Source organism: Bos indicus, chromosome 3 (genome assembly GCF_029378745.1).
Source record: "Bos indicus isolate NIAB-ARS_2022 breed Sahiwal x Tharparkar chromosome 3, NIAB-ARS_B.indTharparkar_mat_pri_1.0, whole genome shotgun sequence".
NCBI lineage: Eukaryota > Metazoa > Chordata > Mammalia > Artiodactyla > Bovidae > Bos > Bos indicus.
The window spans coordinates 78,022,814-78,047,775 of NC_091762.1; positions in this window are offsets into that span (position 1 = coordinate 78,022,814).

A 24,962-nucleotide genomic window follows, 5' to 3' on the forward strand; every position below is an offset into this window, starting at 1 on the left:
ATCCCAGGGACAGGGGAGCCTGGTGGACTGCCCTCTATGGGGTTGCACAGAGTCAGATACGACTGAAGCAACTTAGCAGCAGCAGCAGTAATCAAAAAAGTATGGTGTTGCCATAAAAACAGACATATAGATCAATGAAAGAGAAACAGAGCCCAGAAATAAATCCACGCATAATGGTCAGTTAATTTACAACAAAGGAGCTAAAAATATAGAATAGGGAAAGGACAATTTCCTCAATAAATGGTGCTGGGAAAACTGGGCAGCAATATGCAAGAGGATGAAACCAGACCACTATCTGACACCACACACAACAATAACACAAAATGAATTAAAGATTGGAATGTAAGACCTGAAACCAAAAACTTCCTGAAAGAAGATAAAGTAGGTAAGCCCTTTGACACTGGTCTTGGCAATGGTTTTTTTGGATCTGACACCAAAAGCAAAGGCATTAAAAGCAAAAATAAACAAGCAGGACACATAAAACTGAAAAGTTTCTGCATGTCAAAGGAAACCATGGACAAAATGCAAAGGACACCTACTGAGTGGGAGGGAAAAAAATGCAAATCATATTAGCAGAAAAACACAAACAATCCAAATAAAAATGGGCAGAGGATCTCAATAGACATTTTTCCAAAGACATACAAATGGTCAACAGGCATGTGAAAAGGTGTTCAACACTAGTAATCATCAGGGAAACGCAAATACAAACCACAATGAGATATTGCCTCACAACTGTTAGAACAACTATCATCAAAAAGGTAAGGAATAACAAGTGTCTGTGAGGAGAAAAGGGAACGCCGTACACTGTTAGTGGGAATGTAAATTGGTGCGGCCTCTATGGTAAATGGCATGGGGTTTCCTCAAAATATTAAAAATAGAACTGCTGCTGCTAAGTCGCTTCAGTCGTGTCCGACTCTGTGCGACCCCGTAGACGGTAGCCCACCAGGCTCTGCCGTCTCTGGGATTCTCCAGGCAAGAACACTGGAGTGCGTTGCCATTTCCTTCTCTAGTGCATGAAAGTGAAAAGTGAAAGTACAGTAGCTCAGTCGTATCCAACTGTTAGCGACCCCATGGACTGCAGCCTACCAAGCTCCTCCACCCATGGGATTTTCCAGGCAAGAATACTGCAGTGGGTTGCTATGCCCATCTCCAAAAACAGAACTACTATACAGTAAATCCACTTCTGGGTATTTATCCAAAGAAAAGGAAAACAGTAGCTTAAAAAGATATGTGTACCCCATGCTCATTGCAGCATTATTTAGAATAGCCACAATATCGTAAGCTGTCCATTGACAAATGAATGGATAAGGAAAATGGGATATATATATTATTCAGTCATAAAAGAAATAAAATCTTGCCATTTGCGACAAAATGGATGGACTTTGAGGGCATTATGTTAAGTGAAATAAGTCAGACAGATAAATACTGTATGATCTCTCTTGCATGTGGAATCTAAAAGCAAAAAATAAAAATGCAAGCTCATAGATAACAAAGAAGAGATTGGTGGTTGCTAGAGATGGGGGTCAGGGGTTGGTGAAATGTGAGTCAAATGGTACAACTTTTAGTTATAATATAAATGTCATGGGGATATAACGTACAGCATGGTGACTCTAGTTAATAATAGTATATTACATATTTGAAAGCAGTTAAAGCATATTATAGAAGTAGTCACTACAAGGGAAAAATAACTCTAACTATGTATAGTGACAGATGTTAACAGATATTATTTTGGTAGTTATCCCACAATATATACAAATACAGAATCATTATGTTGTACACTGAAAATAACATAATGTTGTATGTCGATTATACTTCAATAAAAGATATCAGTTCAGTTCAGTTCAGTCACTCAGTCGTGTCTGACTCTTTGCGACCCCATGAACTGCAGCACACCAGGCCTCCCTGTCCATCACCAACTCCCGGAGTTCACTTAAACTCATGCCCATCGAGTCGGTGATGCTATCCAGCCATCTCATCCTCTGTCGTCCCCTTCTCCTCCTGCCCCCAATCCCTCCCAGCATCAGAGTCTTTTCCAATGAGTCAACTCTTCACATGAGGTCGCCAAAGTACTGCAGTTTCAGCTTTAGCATCATTCCTTCCAAAGAACACCCAGGACTGGTTGGATCTCCTTGCAATCCAAGGGACTCTCAAGAGTCTTCTCCAACACCACAGTTCAAAAGCATCAATTCTTCGGTGCTCAGCTTTCTTCATAGTCCAACTCTCACATCCGTACATGACCACTGGAAAAACCATAGCCTTGACTAGACGAACCTTTGTTCGCAAAGTAATGTCTCTGCTTTTGAATATGCTATCTAGGTTGGTCATAACTTTCCTTTCAAGGAGTAAGCGTCTTTTAATTTCATGGCTGCAATCACCATCTGCAGTGATTTTGGAGCCCCCAAAAATAAAGTCTGACACTGTTTCCACTGTTTCCCCATCTGTTTGCCATGAAGTGATGGGACCAGATGCCATGATCTTCGTTTTCTGAATGTTGAGCTTTAAGCCAACTTTTTCACTCTCCTCTTTCATTTTCATCACGAGTCTTTTTAGTTCCTCTTCAGTTTCTGCCATAAGGGTGGTGTCATCTGCATATCTGAGGTTATTGATATTTCTCCTGACAATCTTGATTGCAGCTTGTGCTTCTTCCAGCCCAGCCTTTCTCATGATGTACTCTGCATATAAGTTAAATAAGCAGGGTGACAATATACAGCCTTGACGTACTCCTTTTCCTATTTGGAACCAGTCTGTTGTTCCATGTCCAGTTCTAACTGTTGCTTCCTGACAATAGGTTTCTCAAGAGGCAGGTCAGGTGGTCTGGTATTCCCATCTCTTTCAGAATTTATATATAGAATATTTATTGCAATAAGAAAATATACTACTTATAATATAATTAAAATCAGTGCATGTAAAGTGAAGTTGCTCAGTCGTGTCCGACTTTTTGTGATCCCATGGACTGTAGCCTACCAGGTTCCTCCATCCACAGGATTTTCCAGGCAAGAATACTGGAGTCGGTTGCCATTTATGACAGTACAAATAATGGCACAATGGTATGATAACATTATCACGTTGTAAGAAAAACAATATGCAAGAAAAAGATTCTCAACTTTTACCATATTTCAGATTTTTTTTAAAATCAGTTTATTGTTTTCCTGGTGTTCCTGCATCAAACTTAGATTCTCAATGTATTAATAATAGGAGGAAAATGTTATTTTTTTTATTTTTCCAGTTTTTTGAATTGATTAATTTATTTTTGACTGCACTGGGTCTTTGTTGCTGTTCGAAGGTATTCTCTGATTGCAGAGAGCAGGGGCTACTCTCTAGTTGCAGTGCACGGGTTTCTCATTGCAGTGACTTCTCTTGTTGTGGAGCACAGGCTCCAGAGCATGAACTCAGTAGTTGCTGCTCATTGGGCTTAGTTGCCCCGAGGCATGTGGAATCTTCCCAAACCAACCAAGGACTGAACCATGTCCCCTGCATTGGCAGGTGGACTCTTAACCTCTGGACAGAAGTCCAGTAGTATTTTTTGAATGTTTAAAAAAAAAAAAAAAGAAGCTTTTCAAATAATTAGAGCTTAGAAGGATTGGGATCTTCTAGAAAGGGGAAAGGTTTCAAGGAACTATTATTTAGCACCCATTACAAAAGTTTCTCTCATTCTCATAACAACGCTATGTGGTACGTATCATTATGTACCCCTATTTACTTTCAGAGAACCAGGTTCAGAGAGGTTAAGTAACTGGCCCAAAGTCACACAGTAGGAAGCAGGAACTGAACCAAGGATGTCTAATTTCATAGTTTATGCTTTTGACTACCATACTAACTTGACCCCCTTACTTTATCTCCTCAAGTCTCAGGGTCTTCAACTGCAAAATGAGGGCAATGACATGCTTCAGAGGTTGTCATGAGTAATGGAGAAGATATTGCATTGAGATGCAGGAGGTGTAAGAGACACGGGTTCGATCCCCGGGTCGGGAAGGTCCCCTGGAGGAGGGCATGGCAACCCACTCCAGTATTCTCACCTAGAGAATATGATGGACAGGAGCCTGGCAGGCTAGGGTTCACAGGACTACAAAAAGTCGGACATGACTAACGTGACTTAGCACGCACTTCATGCATGGAGAAGAGTTTAGCCAGTGCCTGGCACATGGAGTACACTCATTATCTATTTGTAGTTATCAGTATCAGTGTTGTCCAATATCACAGAATTAACGTATAGGAGAGCTAAGAGGTGAAGCCAGGCCTAGCTAATTCCTAAGCCTGTGATTTTCCCATGGAGTTGGTGGGCACTAGTTAGATCTGCTACAGAAGGAAAGATATTCAAGGATAGACAATTTTCATAGTCCCACCTGATTCCAAGACCATATAGTGTCTACCTTTATCTTCATGGGTCAACAGCAGTTAGGGTTAGTCGGGGTAGGAAAGATATTCCTTCATCCTCCCCTACTTCGAAGTGGCCATGGCATTATGGGAGCTCAGGTGAGGGCTCTTGGTTTGACCTCAATAGTCAAACCCAGCTGGGTGTGGATACCACTCCTCTATCAAGTTGGGTGAGTAGCAAGTTCCTTTGTCACCTAAGGCCTTGACTCTTTTATTTATAAAATGGGGATAATAACAGGACTTAACCTCATGGATGGTGAGGATTAAAAGGGTTAATACACATGAGTGCCTGTGCCCGTGCCCACAGAGCCTGGCCAGTGTTCAGAGTGGCCTCATCTAGCTGGTGCCTCTGGTTATTATTCTCATCCGGGAACCCAGGGTGAGCAGGGCATTGTTTAAGGACCCGGGAAGCCATGTTTGTGCAAAATTCACTTCCTATTGTTGGCCTTCCGATTTGCAACCAGCCAATTTAGAATTTGCTCACATGTGTTAAGAGCCAGGACGTGAAAGGGCTTGGATCCCTGTGCAGAACACATAATAAAGCAAACAAGTTTTGCTGTTCCTGTTTTTGAGCTTCAGGGAAAGACCAAGGGCTATTTTTAGCTGTGGTAGGTGTGGGTTCTGGGGAGGGCACAGGGGCCGTGTTTGTTACATTACGTTTTAACATAATACAGAGTTACCCAGCTCAAGGGATCTGTTTTGGGTTGTTTTTATTAATCGAAGAGTGTTTTTTTTTCCCCTAGTTGAGATGGTCAGACTTCGTGGGTAGCAAGTACATGGGGCCTGATACACAGATTTAACCTAACAAAAATAAATCCTTTGTTTTATCAAGTTTCCATGAGGTATCCTAAAAACAAGGGGAAAAATGTCATAAATACAGCATTGCTTTCAGTTGAGTAATTGTTGTTCTCTCAGGAAAAAAATAATTTGTCGTTATGCTATTGTATATCTCACACAAATAAACTCTGGAAGAGGGTTGTGTGATTCAGGAATAAGGCACGAGCAAGACTTTCCCCTGGAAATTCTTGAGTACTTTCAGCTACAGACAAGACATCTATCTTTCTCCTGAGATGAGAACAGACACAAGTGGTGGGGGTGAAAATTAATTACATCAAGCACAGATAATTTGGGTTTCAGATATTAGCATCAAAATGTATAGTGCAGGGGTGGAATAAACAATATTCTCCAAAACCAGACCTCATAAACTCACTTCAGAGACATTAGCTGAGTGCCTAGGATGGGCCCGCCATATGAGATGCATAAAAGAACAAGACAGATTCAGCTCTTTCCTTAGGAATCCCACAGCTCAGAAGGAAAAATAGATAAGAAAACACACAATATGAAGGGTGCTCTGACAGGGAGAATAGCCTCCTACAGTGACTGGATAATTTCCAAGTTGCTTAATATTCCTGAATTGCAATTGCTTCATCTCTGACATGAGGCTATGAATTTCTGTGAAAGATGGCAAATCAAACATCTGGGCATATGGTTAAAACAAACAAAAAACTCCCATGTCCTCTTTCCCACACGGCAAAAGGAAACATTAAGAAAGAGGAAAGCACAGGACCCAGAAATAAGGAGCTTTAACCTAAGAGAGCCACAAGAAGGCCCAGGATGACGGTGGAGCATCCCAGGATGACAGCTGTGTACCAGGCTCAGAGGCCACCTGTCCAGGTCAGAGCCGGTCAGAAGGCCCCCAGAGAGACTGCTTCAAAATGAAAGCATTGATAGAAAAACGAAAGCACTGATAGATTCCCACATGTATTCGAAATTTCTCAGAAAAGATTTATGCAACTGCCAGATAGGTTTGAGGTTGGATTAGAGCTAAGTACACAGAAAATTAAGCAAGCTTGGGGAAAAAAAAAAAAAAAAAAAAACCACGCAAGAAAATGACTCCACGGAAAATTTAAATTGTGCAGGAAAATAAAAAATCTAGTGTGTTAGATGACACAGTTGTGAAAATGCTGACCTGGCTAAAATTAAGTTGCAGCTATATTGGGAAGATAGGAGAACAGGGAGAAAGTGTGTGTGTGTGTGTGTGTGTGTGTGTGTGTGTGTGTGTGTTGCACGTGGGGTGGTGGGTTGATGTCAGCTAAATCCTCGTCTTCCCATGGAAGAAAGCCAGTAAATGATGCCTGAAACTGAGAAATCACAAAGTAGCAACATAAGCATGTTTTTGAGAGATATGGAGGTGAATCACAAAAAAAAGTCAGCTGAAGTGTTGACAGTGGTGTCTCTGAACCATGCGAAACTGCACTGTGTAGGTTTGGGGAAAGAATAGGGAACAGGGACGTAACAACCATCTCTTATATCAAAACATGTAGGACATTCTGACTCTTTAACTACCTGCACATATAAACTTACTTACTTACTAAAACTCAACTTTAAATTACAGCCACACAAGAACAGAAAGTGCTGGAATTCCTTGTTGTGTTTGTTAACAATCATAAAAGTCATGTGCACATCTCATGAAAACTTTTCTGAGAAAGAACTGCTATCACATGGTGTGCCAGGCTGACGGGCCCTTCATGTTATTTCTCAGATTTGCAAAGTCAGCTTGTTGATAAAACATCGTTTGCTTAAAAATAGGAGGCAGGCCAATAACAGTACTTCCCCTTATAAGGTGGTGAAGAGAGTCAAATGAGAAAAGGCATCGACAGCACAGTGCTCTGCCAATATTGGCAAGTGGTCCGGTGTGTCCTCCTCCTCTCTGCTCTAATTATCTACTTATCTCCAGGCGACACCTTAGAGCCAGGGGGAGAAGGCGCGTGCTCTCTTTCCCTGGTACACTGTCTTACTTAACTCTGGCTGCCATAAGAGAATGCTAAGTGTTGGGTGGGTTAACAACAAATCTTTATTTCTCACAGCTCTGGAGCCTGAAAGTATGAGATCAGGAGGCCAGCATAGCTGGGTTCTTAGTCAAGGCCCTCTTCCTGATTGATTTACAAATTGCAACCATCTTTTCATTGGACTTTACATGGCAGGATGAGTGGGGATAGAAGAGAGTAGGAGGAGGGAGTTGGGGAGAAAGACATGAGATGTCTCTTCTTATAAAGGCACTACTTTTATGAACTAGTTACCCATCATGAAGGCTGTATTTTTATGAACTAGTTACCTCCCAAAGGCCCCATCTTCAAATCCCACCACATTGTGGATTGGGGTTTCAGCATACAAATACAGGGGGAAAACAAAGATTCAGTCTATAGTAACCACGTGAATCTATAGAACTATAGATTCAGTCTATAGTTCCAGGCTGGATGGCTGGAACGTCAGATGTGGTGGTGAGCCAACTGGGACCAGGCCAACAAGGGCTACCACCCTGAGGATAGACATGTCCTGCTGCCTAGCCCCCAACCTACATCTAATAATGAGAAAGAGATACACTTCTATCTTGTTTAAGCTCCTAGCAACTGTCATATTCTAACTAATACTCATCTTAATTTCATTAATATCAGCAGTGGTTCTGGAAGTACCAATTACTTATGGTGTCCTGAGAGGGGATACACATCTCAGAGCTGGAGACCTGAAGTCCTGACATGCAGGCAAAATGGAAGGAACTATTAGGCAATCAGGCAAAGACAAAGGCAAGAATATTCTTGAAAGAACAGCATAAAGATGGCACTGAAGATGGGAAGAACGTATTGTTTGGAGAACAGGTGACAGTTGAGGGTGAACTGGGAAAGAGAAGTTGCAAGAAGCAAGGCCAGTGAGTAACAATGCTATGGCCTTTTAGGTCACATTCAGGAGTTTCAGCTTGCATTCAAGGACAACAGGGAACCACAGAAGGAAAGGTTTTGTGATTCAAATTTTAACTGATGTGTTTGTGGTTTGGACAATGGAGTCAGAAAAGATGGAAGCAAGGAGACTATTTCAGTTATTAAAACAAGAAATAAAAGGTGGGTCACCAGGGATGGGGACACAAAAGCAGATTTGTGCAGGTTCAAATGATAAGAGGTAGAATCTGACTCAACACGAAAGTAGAGGGGGAAGCAGGCATAGAGAATTAGGACCAGATTTCCAGACTCTCCAAGGCTGGGACAGGGGTAGGAGGAGTGGTTTTAAAAAGGAATGTGGAAGATGCTGATCTTCGTTGCAAACATCCAAATGCTAAAGTTTCAAGGGCAAATAGATATTTAAGAGAGGGTATGGGGGTACCCATGGATTTGAACTCAATCCAGAATCAGTCTTTTCAAGCATTTTTAAAAAGTGAGGGATTTAGGGTCCAGTGGTCTTAGTGGTCCAGTGGCTAGGACTCCATGCTCCCGAGGCAGGGGGCTCAGGTTTGATCCCTGGTCAGGTAACTAGCCGCCACTACAACACAGCACAGCCAAATAACTAAACAAATAATTTTTTTTAGTGAATTAGGAAGGTGATAGGGTAAACACTACTGCCAGCAGAGGGAACTGAAGCCCAGAAAGACCCAAAACCTGCAGCCAAGAAAGCTAATCCCTTAGTTAGATCATACAATTAAACACAACATACAACCCGGATCTTTGCAGAACTACTTCTCTCACTAAGTCAATTATTTATTCACCAAACAATAACTGAGGACCCAGCTGTGCTTTGCGCAGAACTGGGAGTTGCAAATACATAAGGCAAACGAGACAAAGTCCCACTTGAATGACTTCTTTTATTGAAGAGGCTCTTCTGACTGAGGAAGACAGAAATTCAGCCAACAACAACAACCCGGAGAATGTCAGGTAGCGAATAGCAAATACTACAATGAAAAGAAAGCAAGACAAGTACGATCAAGAGCGACGGGAGTGATGGGAGATACTTGGACGATCGAGAAAGACCTCTCTGAGGATGTGTTGTGAATAACAAGATGAGCCAGCCATGCAAAAAAAAAAAATCCAGGAAAAGAAGGGACCTGCCTTTGCAAAGGCCCTAAGGTGAGATGGGGCTTACTGTGGAGGTGCAGTTGGAGGCCTGTGTGGTTGGGGTTTGGGGTGGAGTGAGCCTAGGAAAGAGTCACAGGAGATGGGGTCAGGGAGTGGGGTGGGGGTCAGAGCAGGGGGCTTGCAAGTTAGAGCTTGGATTTTATTCTAAGTACAATGGGAAGTCATCAGAGCATTTTAGGGTTTTTTCTACTTTTAACAAAAATTGAGTCATTCTATTTATCTCTCTGAGCTTCGCAGATGGCTCAGTGGTAAAGAATCTGCCTGCCAATACAGGGGACACAGATTGGACCCCTGGGTTAGGAAAATCCCCTGGAGTAGGAAATGGCAACCCACTCCAGTATTCTTGCCTGGGAAATCCCAAGGACAGAGGAGCCTGGTGGGCTACCATCCATGAGGTCACAAAAGAGCTGGACACGACTTTAGCAACTGAACAACAAACCTCAATGAATCTATATGACCAGTGGTTCTGGCTGCTGCGTGGAGGGCAGACTTTGGCAGGATTAGAAACAACAATGAAAAGCCACGGCGCCCTCCTGTTCTAGCTCCACTTCTCTGCTGTCTGTCATCACAATCTCCACTCCCTCACGATGACCGAGAGACGTGGGAGTTAAACCCCAGTTTTCAATGGGGATTTGATTTCTATATCCTTCCACAAAGCCGAGCACAGTTTGGGGCATGTAGCTGTCCCTTTAATAATATTTGATGTTTGATTAATAAGTTAAACAACCCATTGACTCCATTTATTCAAAGAATCAGGCAAACCAATTAAAAGGCCTCAAAACAAAGCCCAGACATAGCAGCTGTTTGCCGGCCCTGGTCAGTTGCTTGACCAAGAGGGCCTGTCAAGCTAAATCAGCAGGGCAAAGCCAAGAGCTCACAATGACACGGAGTTCCCAAGTCTGCCATTGTTCTCTCCTCCCAGTCTTAGGCTACAGTTTGTGTGTCTCTAGGAGCCTGGAAGAAAACAATAACAATCTTTTTGTTTTTCCTTTTGAATTTTTTATTTTGTATTGGGGTATAGGTGATTAACAACGCTGTGATAGTTTCAGGTAAAAACATTCTTTTTAAACCTGGTATTTCCAAGTCTTCAGAGGTTTGTCTTTCTTCAGCATCTTAGGTACACCCAGACTTAGGTGTGGACGAGCAGCTCACGCTAGGCAGAGTGTGGCTCACACTTTATCTGCTTCCTTCCGGATTCACTAGTTAACACAGGATCTCTGGACTTTCCTCTCAAAGGCCTGAATCACCCCCAGAAGCCCGGGAAAAGCATGGTCATACTCAAGGTGTCAATGCCAACCATTGGATCATTGCCATCCTTGCACAAAAGGCACAGCGCCCTCGAACTGCCTGCTTAACACCGCCCTCCCAGAGAGCCCCACCTGGCCCTTGCTGAGAAAGTGTAAGATTCCATGACCTGATGGTCAGGTGTGAAGCCTTCACCTGGAATAGGTTTCTTATGTAGAGTAGCCTTTAACTTGCAACCTGGAGTGAGAAGGTGAGTGAAGCTGCTGTCCATGAGATTTCCCAGGCAAGAATACTGGAGTGGGTTACCATTTCCTTCTCCAGGGGATCTTCCCAACCCAGGGATCGAATCTGAGTCTCTTGTTTCTCCTGTATTGGCAGGTGGATTCTTTACCACTAGCGCCACTTGGGAAGCCTATTTATATAATAATTTTAACTAATAGATTTAATTTATTTAAATTTTAATTAATCTCATTAAGTAACATTAAAAATTAAAGATTCACTTTTTCAGGTGCATTGCACAGATGTAGAACTTTTTTTGCAGGATCTTAGTTCACTGACCAGGGATGGAACTTGCACCTTTGGCAGTGAAAGCACAGAGTCCTAACCACTGTCTGCCAGGGCATTCCCATGATATAGAACATCTCTGTCATTTCAGGCAGCCCTATTGGACAGCTCTGGTCTAGAAGACCCACTAGGATAAAGAATAAGGCATCTTAGTGCCAGGTTTTCAATTCCTAGTTCCAGCTAAGTGTGAAGCTCGGCTGTGTATATCTCCTGCACTGTATTCCATGAGATCATTTGTGCCTTTATAATTTCCATCTACCACCTCTCCCATCACTACCGTTTTCATGAGCTAGTTAGAGTAGATTTTGGTTCTTATTTTAGCTTTTTATATTCAAACGAATCCTAACTAAGAACATACTTTGATATTAGTAATTAAGAAAAACAGCAACCAGTACAATTTACTGAGTTCTTCTGTGTGTGAACACCATACCTTAGCATTTTACCTGCATGTTTTTATTTAAACTTCACAAGAACTTCATAAGATAGATCTTTTATCTCCATTCAACAGCTGAAGGAACCAAGGCACAGAAAGGTTAAGAAAGTTACCCAAGGTCACAGAGCCAGTAGGTGGCAAAGTAGGGATGGAATCAATCTTCCATCTTCCATGATTGGTGTGTAGGTACCTGGCCTAACTTTTAACCATGGAAGTGAAGTGAAGTTGCTTAGTCATGTCCGACTCTTTGCGACCCCATGGACTGTAGCCCACGAGGCTCCTCCATCCATGGAATTTTCCAGACAAGAGTACTGGAGTGTGAAAAGTGGCAGGTCCCCCATCCCGGGACATGGTGAGTAAGAATTAGAAGTCTGAAACTTCTTTAGAGATCTATGGACTCTGGAACACCTACTTAGGGCAGCTGGTCTAGTTCCAATCATCTCTCTGCCTAGCTTTTTTTTTCTTTCACTAAAGAACAGGAAGTTTGAGAAGTAACAGGCCATGGGCACAGGCTGACCCTGCTGGGAAATAGCTCATGGGGAGAGCAAACTGCATGTCCTGTGAACCCGGGGACCAGTCAGCATAATTCCCTGATGCTGGGACTTCGGTCCCAGAACCTAAGTCGTATGCTGCTTGGAGTCGGAGCCAAGTTTAGAGGGGGGAGGGGAGTGAGCACATACTTCTCTGTTAAACTCCATTTCCCATTTGGTTTGGCAGCTTGTTTTTAATGAAATGAGGCCAGTCCAAGAATTCCGTGTCAACACGGCTCTTTTTACCGGAACAGCAAATGCAGCCCCCTGGGACCTGGCTCTATCTCTGGGCAGACATCAAAACCAGCTCCTTTTTCCTTTGAAATCATAACAGTCTTCTAAGAGTGATCCACTTCCTCACCTTCCCCCCACCCCTTGAGGAAGAAAGTAAGGGCCAGGGCTTGTGGGCTGCAGCACCCTCAGGATTTATGGTTGGCAGAGAAAACCTCAGGGCTGGCCAGGCTGAGGGGTTCCTGGACCCTGCTGTCACTTTTCCCTTTCTTGTGTGTCCAAGGCCTCATGGTTCCTTCCTGCCTGCTTGTCTCCTGTCCAGGACCAGCCTGATGAGTAGGCAAGGCGTTTCCAACCCCCTCGGCACCCTGCCTTCACGCTGTGACTTCAGGGGTGGGGGCACTGTAAAAGATGCTGCCACATCAAAATCCTTCCCCATCCCCGTTCACTGGCCAAAGCCTGAGGCATCTGTCAACCTTCCGTAACTCTCCAGGGTTCCTCTGCTTTGGGTCACTTTTTAGGGGCTTCAACACGTGAGATCCCAGAAGGAGGTAGGAGGTAGGGCAAAGGGTAGGAAGAAAGCAGACACATTTGGGGAGGGAGAATAATCGTGATTAGTGGAAAGTTAAAGGCGGATTGTTGGTAAGTGGTAGGTACTGATGGGGCGTTTATTGCAGATAAGGTTCTCTGCAGGAGAGAGGAGGTGAAAGAAAGGCTTTTCATGCCCTATCCCCTGGGGCACGGGATGACCTGGCTTCGGGTCACTTTCTCTAGGAAGGCTTCTGTGACTCCTGACTCCTGACCCCAAGACAGCTCTGTGGTCCTCCTCTGTGTGCTCATAACATCCTGTGCTTCTCTCCTTTGCGGTTCTAACCACCCAGTCATCACCTCTCCACCTTCCTGCCTTCCTCCTCCCTATTTCCTGCCACGCACCCAGCACTCCTGCATCTACTTAGTGAGGTTAGCAGACACCCAGACACCCCCATTATTTTGAGGGAATGAAGGAATACTAGCTGCTCCTTGCAGTGAAGGTGAAGGGGTGGTGGAGTTATTGCTGCTCTAACTGAAGGGGATGCTGTGATCCACAGAGCAGGTGGTGGTTATGCAGCATGCCTGGAGTGTGTGAACCTGGGCTCCATCACTTCCTAGCTGTGCGTTTGGGCAAGCTATTTCATCTTTCTGTACCTCAATTTCTTCATTCATAAACTAGGGATGATAATAATACCTATCTAAATTTTTGTGTAAGAAATGAATTAATGTATTTAAAGTCCTTAAAGTTGGATACATTGTAAGCTCTTAATAAATGTTAGCTTAACAGAAATTTTAAAACCCTACAAGAGTCAGGTTTTTAAGCCATCACCATTCATTGCTGACTTGCTTTGTTCCCACCTCACTGGCCCCCTCCTATGGCTTTAATACAATGGCCCAGCCTTGCCTCACAAGCCTTTCCTCTGGACTCAATCTGAAAGAGCACACTCCTTTCCCTGCTTTGGGTTTCATCACTATACTTTACAGTATACATCCAGGCACAGCACCTTTGCATTACTTTGAGTTTTGTTTGTGTCCACACAAAAGGCAGGGGCCTTGTTTTATTCACTGTATCATTCCTAGTGCCGAGTATAGTGTCTACCACCTAGGAGGTGCTTAGCAATAGTTGATGGATGGGTGGATGGGTGGATGGATGGATAGGTAGATGGATAAATGAATGGGTGGATGGATAGATGAATGGATGATGGATGGATGGATGGGTAGATGGACCCACTGACCCCCTTTGGGAGACTTCTATGGCCATTTCTTCCTGCCTCCCCTTCTTCAATCTCCCAATCACACACCCTCATGTGCAACATTATCTCCAACTTGCATTCTACCACACTTGCTCTCTGGGCCCCTTCCCCTCAGATGGTCATTTGCCAAAGCCATATACTGTCTCAGGAGGCAGGGTCTCCTCACACAAGCAGTTTGGAATTTGCTCACTAGTCCAGAAAGTTCAGCTACTCAGCATCAGCTATTAATGAGACACAGTGAATAAGACAGACAGTCCAATGAGAGAGATAAGTGAATGGAGAGATGATTACATCTTCTTTGAAGCTGGTCAGAGAGAAGCCCAGTGAGCACAGGGCCACCAAGGAGGGGCCCATGACATGCACCCAGGCCAGGAGTCCCCCTTCAACCCAAAGCTAGGCTGCACCACAGAGCCTCATCCTAAATAAAGCACACGTACTGATGACACATAGCTAGTCTGTCAGATTTCTCCTGATCTGAAACAGTACTTGGAGAACCAGAGTGAAACTGAAAATTTTTATCAGTCACAGGAGTACAGATTTGACATCATCAAAGAAATATTTTCAATACCGTGGGGAAGGGCAGGCAGTGTAATTAGCCGTGAGAAGAATACTTCCCGCTTTCGAGGGTGGAGAAAACCTGGGCTCCAGGTGCTGTGGGCCTTGAATGGGGGAGGAGTGACTCAACTCACAGATCCCTGCTGGGAAAGGAACGTTTTACCAAACTCCCTCATCTGTAAATCACAGACTCAAAGACTGGTGGGTTTTTTTTTATTATTATAATTAACTTTTATAGTCCCAGAAAACTCCTGCTGATCATAATTCCTTGATATGATCTTTTAAATAATTTTCAAAATTAGACTGTGATGGGTTGAATTTTGTCTCTCCTCTCCCCCCATTTTATATACTGAAGTCCTAACCCTCAGTCCCTCAGAATGTGACCTTATTTGGAGATGAGATCTGTACAGAGGTAATCAAGTTAAAATGAAGTCATTCAGGTGGGTACCAATCCAGTATGACTAGTGTCCCTCTAAAATGGGAAAATTTGGACACACACAGGCACTGAGGGAAGAAAATGTGAAAAGACATAGAGGGAAGGCAGTCATCTACAAGCCAAAGAGGGGGGCCTGGAACAGATCCTTCTGCCCTCAGGAGGAGCCAATCCTGCAAAATCTTGATTTTGAACTTCTAGCCTCTAGAGTTGTAACATAATAAATTTCTGTTGTTTCAGCCACCCAGGCCATGGTGCTTTGTTATAGCAGCACTAAGAGTAAATAGCAATTTTTCTTTAGACCAAGACAGAACAGAACCTCATCTATGTCCTTCCTAATCACTGTTGAATTCAAGGATTGTTTAGTTCCTCTGTGGGAATATACACATTGTACGTATTTCAAACCTACGATTTGGCACAAGACAGAGAATAACAAAGCCTTTACATTTGTGAAGGGGCTGGTGGAGTGTTAGGCATATAGATTCAGTTCAATTTAACAGATATTTATTGACCCCTCCATGTGCCAGGTACTAGGCTGGAGACACAGAAAGTGTAATCCCTGCTTTCAAGGAACTCACAATCTGGTAGAAAAAGTGCAAGTGTGTAAATAATTACACTTCAGAATGATATGCACAGTGATTGAAATGCATAAAGAATGACACCAGGGGACTTCCCTGTTGGTCCAGTGGTTAAGATTTGCCTTCCAGTGTAAGAGGTGTGGGTTTGATCCCTGGCCAGGGAGCTAAAATTCCACATGCCTCTTGACCAAAAGAACAAAATATAAAAAGGAAGCAATATTGTCACAAATTCAATAAAGACTTTTAAAATGCTCCATGTCAAAAAAAAAATAAATGACATGAGGAAAAAGTGCCTATCTCAAGGAATGGGGGCCAGTCAGAGAAGCTTCTCAAATCTTTATTAATAGAGAATGTTATGTAAATTATGGTATATTCATATAATGGCCATCCTAGGGGAATCACGCAACTGTTAAAAAATGAAGTAGAATTATATATACTCTTATGGAAAGATCTTCAAGGCATTAAGTGAACAAGTTAAATGGGAGAATAATGTACATAGTATGGTACTATTTGTGTCATCAAGAGAAGGATATATGAATAGTTACCTAGATTTGTGAATGCATAGAAAGAACCTGGAAAAAAATGTAAAAACTAGTAATATTAGTTACCTGAAAGGATGGGGGAGGAGCGCTCAGGAAACTTGCCCTGGATGCCTGAGATGACTATTGGAGATTTCATCTCCCAGAGAACCCAGCTGTATTCTCCGTCCTCATGCCGTTTCCATCCAGCCAGCGTATCTGTTTACACTGCGGCCCTGTCTGCAGATCCTCAGTCATAAGCACACTGTTTGCCTTGCTGGACTTATAGCAAAGAGCTTTGGATTCAACAGCAGGCAGAATTGGTTCCACATCCCCAAATTTTCACTCACCAGCTGTGTGATCTTAAAAAATATATATCTTTATCCTCTGAGCCTCAGTTCTCTCATCATGGGGTGATCATAAGAATTTAAAAAGGTAATACCCATTGAAAGTGAAAGTGAAGTCGCTCAGTCATGTCCAAGTCTTTGGAACCCCATGGACTATAGCCTACCAGGCTCCTCTGTCCATGGGATTTTCCAGGCTAGTATACTAGACTGGGTTGCCATTTCCTTCTCCAGGAGATCTTCCCGACCCAGGGATTGAATCTGGGTCTCCCGTGTTTTAGGCAGATGCTTTACCATCTGAGCCACCAGGGAAGATAGGTTTAATAAATCATAGCTTTAAAAAAGATAAATAAGAGGAATCAATCAATATTCAACTGATCCCCACTGAAATCAAACCAGCCCGCAGGTTAGGCTGCGTTAGCCTAATGCAGGTGTGTCTGCGTTAGCCACTCAGTCATGTCTAAATATTTAAATAAATGGCTCCTCTGTGGTGGGATTCTCCAGGCAAAAATACTGGAGTGGGTTGCCATTCCCTTCTCCAGGGGATCTTCCCGACCCAGGGATCGAACATGCATCTCCTGCACTGGCAGACAGATTCTTTACCATCTGAGCCACTAGGGAAGCCCCTCAGGTCATGCTTATCTATGGCCAAGTGGACTGTCTGTCTCATCATAGGTGACTGAACTCGAGTTTTAGTAAAAAAAAAAAAAAAAAAGTTACATCAAATCAAACCAAAAGGAAGTAAATAATGGATTTGAAGATTTGATCAAGAGTGTTCATCTTAAATAAATAAGAGATTCTACCTTTTCCCTCGGTCCTCTCCATTCCCATTCCTCAATGCATGCATGCATGTGCGTGCACGCACGCAGGCAAACACACCTCCAAACCACTAGAATCTTGTGCAGACCTGTTCCCATGGGAAGAAAACCCAGTATGACACCATCTGAATATGCAAATTTGCTGTATCTTTTATCAGAGCATCCACCAAGAAGTTTCTTTAAAATAACGCTTGCCCTACAGCATTTAGCATATATTGAGCCCTACTGAATAAATGCAATTCACTAGATATTTATTTAGTCTTCATAATATTAAAACTAGTAGTGTAGTAGACTCTTACTGTCAGGTCCATAATACCTGACCCTGCTTCTTACATTAGGGAACTCTCTCATTCTATGGGTTTAGGGAAGAAGCAGAGACCTTTCTCCTTAAACAAAAGTTGAAAGAAAACAGGCATCTTTTCAACCCACTCCCTGGCAGCCAGAGCTCTGATCTGTACATTGGACTCAGCTATTTGGTGTCTCCATCTGGGACTTTCAACCTGGAGCAAGTGGTATAAAGACAGGAGGAAGGTTCAAGACAATCACAGCCTCACGGTTTGGAAGTCTGGTAGCAGCCTCAGAAGTGAGCCTCATAACCAGACAGTTCCCGGGGCTACACCTGGACTGTGTTCTCAGCTGCCTAATCTACCTTAGTTCCTGCCCATTTTCCACACCTGATTCTTCAGCCTTCTTGTTGGTCCTGTGAACAACCCAAAATCCTTTCAATAGCTTCCTGTTTTCCTTAAGTTAACCAGACTTGGTACCTATTTATTTGAAACCAAGAACCCTGACTGGAACTAATCACTGCAAATTATTGAGCAGCTATGAGCTAGGAATTATTCCAAGCTCTTTACATGGAGTATTTCACTTACCCTTCATAACAACCTTTGGAGAACAGAACCTGTTACTCCCATTTGACAAGTGAGGACATGGAGGCTTGAGTTAAATAGCTAACTCAATTCAACAGCTAGAAAAAAGGCAGAGTCAGGGTTCAAATCCAGAGCCATCTCATTGCACTCTCTCCTACTCAGCTCCCCTCTGTATTTGTGGATTAGTTTTACCAGTTACTCAAAGTGTCTTATACCTGATATCATGTAATCCTGACAACTCCTCGAGGCTGGAATTTTTAATACTGCCCCCCCCCTTTTTTTTTTTAGCGAATGAGGAAACAGCCTCGGCAAGATTAAAAGCAACTTGCTCAAATATTTATCATAAGCCTTAAAACTGTGCATACTCTGTGATTCAATGACTTCAGATTTGAGCATGTATCCCAAGGAAATCATCAGAGGAGTGACCAAAGATTACTCACTGAGCTGTCATTTATTGCAGGGGAAAACTAGAGACCATCCTTATGTCCAGTGATCAGGAGATGGCCAAATTAGGGAATACCATATGATGGAATATTATTTTGATCATTAAATTCAATCTGTAGAAGCAGATCAGTGTCTGCTTGGGCTTGGGAGGAATATGAGGATTGACTTCAAACAGGGTCTTCAGGAATTTTCAAGAATGATGGAGACGTTCTATGTCTTGAGTGTGGTAATGATTACATGAGTGCACACAGTTTCCTGAATGCATCAAGTTATCTGCTTAAAATGGGTGCATTAAAAAAAATTATATTTATTATTTATTTTTGGCTGTGCTGGGTCTTCATATGGGCTGTATGGGCTTTCTCTAGCTGCTATGATCAGGGGCCACTCTCTAGTTGCAGAACACAGGCCTCCCATTGCAGTGGCTTCTCTTGTTGCAGAGCATAGGCTCTAGCCGCATGGGCTTAGTAGCTGTGGTTCCTGGGCTCAGAGCACAGGCTCAGTAGTTGTGGCCCATGGGCTTAGTTGTCCCGCGGCATGTGGGATCTTCCTGGACCAGGGATCAAACCCGTGTCTTCTAAATGGCAGGCAGATTCTTTACCACTGACCCACCAGGGAAGCCCAGGTGCATTTATTATAAGTAAATTATACCTCAAAAAAATTTATAAAGCTACTTCTGTAGAAAAGATTTTTATCAAGGACAATGTTCCTAAAATATTAATTGAAAAGTTTAAAAAATAATATTTACAATATATTTATTTCCATGTGTGTTCCATGCATACAGAAGAAATAAGAAGTAAATATACCAAAATAACAATAGTGGCTATCATTGGATGGTAGGAATCATGGATAATTTAGACTTTCTTTACACTTCTCTGTGTTCTTTAGTGATCAGAAGAAACAAACACTAAAAAAAAAGTTATCGACTTGCTGTATGTCATTCGAGTATCTAATAGAGAAGAGACTAGAAATTAGGACTTTGTAGCCAAGTTAATTGTACCTTCCACTATGCCTCAGAGTTTCTACTCTGTACCAGGAATTGCTGTTTTGCATGCTTTGGAAAATTGCCTATAAAACATGTTCTTGCCTGTGAGGAATGTGAACTCTGCATGGAAGGGTGAGGAAGGCGTGATTACATCTAGGGAATCAAGAGAGGCTTCACAGAGCTGGATTCTATGATGAGCCAAGAAGGATGAGTGGAACCAAGATGGGCAGTGACCAAGACTAGGAGGGCAAGAGAGTCTTCAATCCAGACTAGGGGAATCGTGTGGAGGGTGACTTTGGGGAATGAGGTGACAGGAGAATCTGGACTCCATTAGGAGGGGCCCTTGAATGAGGCCTGAGCAGTTGGGCTCAACAAGCCACTGTACAGATGCCAGAACAAGGCATCTGTAGACTAGCAGTGCTTAATCCCGCTTCCTGACAAAGATCTCTGAGTTAAAATGTGCATCACGAGAACACAAACACAGTACTGAAAAGCCCAACTTACAGTCACTTTTGGGTGCATATGACAGCTGTGCCTTACCATAGCCAGCTCAGATGTCCAGAACAGCTAGGTGGCTTAGGGCCACTCAGCTCCCTCTCCTTATCATACCAGGGGGACCCCAATGGCAGGGTTGATGGAATTTTGTATTCTGGTGCCCACCACAATTTGTATCTGTGACTGGTATAGAGTACAGAGTCAGTAAAAGGGTATGAAATGAATAAGAGAGACGTTTACATTTTAAAAGGAAATCTAAGAAAGGAAGTATTGTATAATGGTTAGAGCACTTACTCTGGAACCAGATTGCTTGATTTGGAGTCCAACTTCTTGGCTCTGTGACCTTGGGAAAGTTACTTAACCTATCTGTTCTTTGGTTTCCTGTATCTAGAACATGAGATCATGAGAGGGTCCTCTCTCCTAGGTTGTTTTGAGGATTAATCAAGTTAGTAGATGAAAAGCACTTAGAACAATGCCTGGCACATAGTGAATGCTATATAAGAGTTAAATATTATTATAAGAGATTTTTCTAGTCCAACCTCTTGCTTTAGAGATGAGGAAACTGAAGTCCAAAGAAAGGCAAGTGACTATGCTTTGAAGTCCAAAGAAAGGCTCTGCGTCTATGAATCGATACAGCTGTGGAATGAAAGGATTTATTGGTTAGCTTCTTGCCCTGTGACTGCCATTGTCCGAGATATTTTCTGGGGAACCTAAGCCATGTTTGCAGTCTTTGGGTTGGGATAAAAATGTGTATACACAAGAAACAGCTTAATACAGAATGCATTCCTAGCCAGACAGCACAGCAAGAGATAGGAGGTCAGAAAATGGGAAGATTAACCTGGGCTGGCTGAGCCAGGCAGAGGCCTCTTGGATCTGCAGGGTGGAGAAATGATCAGGACAGTGGCTTTCCATTTTGGTGTGTGGAGAGTGACTGGGAGTGACTGGGAAATGTCAGACACCCCAGCTCCACAGACTCTCCCTCCACGTAGCAGTGAGAGGGGAAAGCCCTTCGGAATCAGGTAATCTGGGCTGAAATCCTGGCTATATCATTTATCAGGTGAGTGACCTATGGACAGTCCCTTGCTGTCTCTGAGCATTAGTGTCTTAATCTGTAAAATGGAAATAATGATATCCTGTCCACTGGGTTGTTGTGGCACCAAAAGAGCTGGTACACTGAGAGACACAGAAGATTAATCAAGATTAATCGCTTTTCTTTGGGGCCCTCTTCTTTGGCCCACCAGACTGAGAAGTCCTTTAATACCTCTCTAATGAGGGACAGGCTGTAAGCTGGAGACAGAACAAATCAAACTAAATCACTAGAAGAGTTTTAATTACCTTCCCTTGAGACTTGAGACCAGGCCTTTTTTTTTTTTGTCCCCCTGTCAGGGGGAGGAAGGTGCTAAAGATGGAGGGAACACAAAGTTTTGGAAAAGGTGTGGTGAGGACTGCAAAGGAAAGCCCCAGGAAGGGAGAAGGTAGACACTGAGTTAGGTATGGCCAACCCCAAGTAGGGCATCGACTTTCCTTTGGTGGAAAGGAAAGGTACTAACGTGTTGAGCATGACTAAGTGCCAGGCATTGTGTTAGATGCCAGGAATACAACTTTGAACTATATATGACTCTTACTCTGTGAAGCTCCAGTCTTTCGATAGACATTAGCAGGAAAGTAAAGCATTTTAAGTCACATAATTATAATACGAACAAGACAACACAGAAGACAGAATGACTAATACTATGAGGAAGTCATATGGAAGGTGGGTTTTGACAGATGAATAGGAGTTCAATTTAGGAAGGCAATTGAAGGAAGGGCAAATGATATAAGGCTCAGCACTGCTAGAGTAAACAATGGTCTGAAAAGATGAGTTTGAGAGATGAGGCTGGGGAGGGAGATAGAGGCTAAATGATGATAATTAGCCTTTATCCTAGAGTGACTGGAGCCAATACAGGGTTTTAAGTGAAAAGAGGATTGTGTCCAATTTTTAAGTTAGAAAGAAAGCCCTGGCAGGAAACTGCAAGGTGTGTCGGAGTGGAGGCAAGCCTAGAAGTAGAATGCTGTTGAAGATGCAGTTTCTTGTTCCAGTAGAGAGCATGAGGGTCTGAACTCGGAAACCATGTGGCCATCTTCTCCAGAGCTCCTCAACCACATGCAACATTATCCTCTTCTTAATCCACAGCGTATGTTTTTCCTCACTCATGGCCCCCACCACCCTGGGCCATGTGTTGTGATTATCTGTATATTTGTCTTCCTTCCTCTGCCAGGTTGAGAGCACTTTTCTTTCTCTGAATCCCTGGAGCTGGTTCACAGTTGGCACCGATGTGTTTTGAGGGTCATGGGGTTTGCAAAGAAGGGCATAGGGTGTACACAGCATGTGGCCCTGTTCATGAGCCAAACAAGACCTCCAGGCCTTCTGTTCACTCACTTCCCTTCTGTATTTGTCCTTAATCAAACTGTGCAAAGAAATCTTAACCGCCTTCTGTATTGTTTTGTGAATCAACAGAAGAGTCTTGTATGTTTACCAACCGGTGCTTTAAGGAAATAACACATAATCAGGGGAGGAAAAACCAGCTGGTGGTAGTTGGAGTTCGCCTGCCTGATTGTTTGTTTCCCCTCTCATAAAAAAAAAAAAAAAAAAAAAAAACACTTGATCTTGGTTCAGCCTAGGACAATTTTCCAGAGGTGAACTTGCCAGTTCACAAAGACACTTGCGTGGAGGATTATTTTCTCCTTTGCTCCTCCATGACTTTCCCTTTGCCTGATGCATCTGTGTGGGCACAAACAGGGCGACTGCCGGTTAACTGGAGCCGAAAGTTGTTATCACCTGACGTCTTCAGCAACAGTTTATGTAAAATGAGCTGGTTCCAGCAAGCTCACGTCCCCAGGCCGGAGCCGGCCAGCGATGGCATCCTCCGGGCGCCTGTGAGCTGCAAACCGCCAGGGGCAGAGGCCGGAGAGGCAGGCAGTGCCACTGAGGGCTGGGACTGCGTGGGGTGCTGGAGGGAGCTGCCTCCGAGGACACGTGGGCAGGGAAGTCAGGCAAGAGAGGACTGCGAGTCCCGGGCAGCACCTGTTCCCAGGGAGTAAATAATACTTTGCCCTTGTGTCATAATTCCTGCCTGTCGCCCAGCAGGCATCCAGTTCATCCTGCGCCGTGGGCCGCCAGCCTCGCACCAGCGCGCTGCTGGTTTCAAATGTGCTTTGGAAAAGAAAGCAAAAGTCCTGATGGCTTCTGCTCCCCACTTAGCTCGCTCTCCCTCCCGGACTCTCATTTCACAGCTGCCGTCCAATTGTAAGGCTCCCAGGGTGGGCCTGCCAAGTATTTGCATCTGATGCCTCCAGCTCTGGAGAGAAGCGAGGTGACCAGGGCAGAGAGCCTGAGACCACTCGGCCGTGGTCCCAGGAGGACAGGTGCTAGTGGCTGTGGCTTCATCCCATCCCCCCTTTCCTCTTCTACCCGCATTCCCCTCTCTGTTTACAGTCTATTCGCAGGACAATATTTGAAGTATTTGAAATATGGGCGTCATATCCCAAGACTGAATGCCAGGCCCATTGTGCGGAAGGAGAATTAGTAAGTTTAGAGACAGGGAAGATTAATCCGTCTGTTTGGTAATGAATCAGAGTTCCACGATCCCTCTGTTTTGAAAGGACATCGTTTATCGGTTAAGTAATAATGCAGTGGCTAAAAACTTGGGTACTAAGGGCAAACAGGCCTGGGTTCAAATTCCAGCCTGGCCACCAGCCTGCAGCAGGATTATATTTGGGTAAATTCCTTTGTTGCATTTGTTGGGTGACCAACTCATCCAGGTTTACCCTGGATTTTCCAAGGACTGGGAACCCCCTCAGCCAGCCTGGGCACACTCAGGAGAGGACCAAGATGGGGCTCAGCTTCTGGGGTGTGAAACCTAACTGCATAAGACTCCTATGATGTTTGGGGGTTTTTTGTTCTGTTTTGTTTTCATTTATTTTTTAACTGAAGGAAAATTTTTTACAACGTTGTCATGTTTTCTGCCCTACAACAATATAAATCAGCCATAACTATACATATATCCCCTCCCTCTTGAGCCTCCCTCCATCCCTTCACCCCACCCCTCTAGATCACTCCCTGGCTGGGCTCCCTGTGTTATACCGAAACTTCTTACCGGCTATCTATTTTACACACGGTAGTGTATATGTATCTATGCCACTTTCTCCGTTGGTCCCACTCTCCCCTTTACAAGGGAATATTGCTAAGTCACTTCAGTCGTGTCTGACTCTGTGCGACCCCAGAGACGGCAGCCCACCAGGCTCCCCTGTCCCTGGGATTCTCCAGGCAAGAACACTGGAGTGGGTTGCCATTTCCTTCTCCAATGCATGAAAGTGAAAAGTGAAAGGGAAGTTGCTCAGTCGTGTCCGACCCTCAGTGACCCCATGGACTGCAGCCCACCAGGCTCCTCCATCCATGGGATTTTCCAGGCAAGAGTACTGGAGTGGGGTGCCATTGCCTTCTCCACAAGGGAATATTACTCAGCCATAAAAAATGAATGACTTCTAGTCAGTTCTAGTGAGGTGGATGAACCTAGAGGCTGTTACATGGAGTGAAGGAAGTCAGAAAGAGAAAAATAAGTATCATATATTAGCGCATATATTGGAGAAGGAAATGGCAACCCACTCTAGTATTCTTGCCTGGGAAATCCCATAGGCAGAGGAGTCCAGTGGGCTACATTCCAGGGGGTCACAGAGTCGGACACAACCTAGTGACCGACTTTCAGTTTTCAATTTCAATTTCAAACATGGTATTGGTGAACCTATTTGCAAGGAAAGAATGGAGACGCAGGTCTAGAAGACTCCTGCAATGTTTACCATGCTGCCCAGTGCACACTGAGTACTC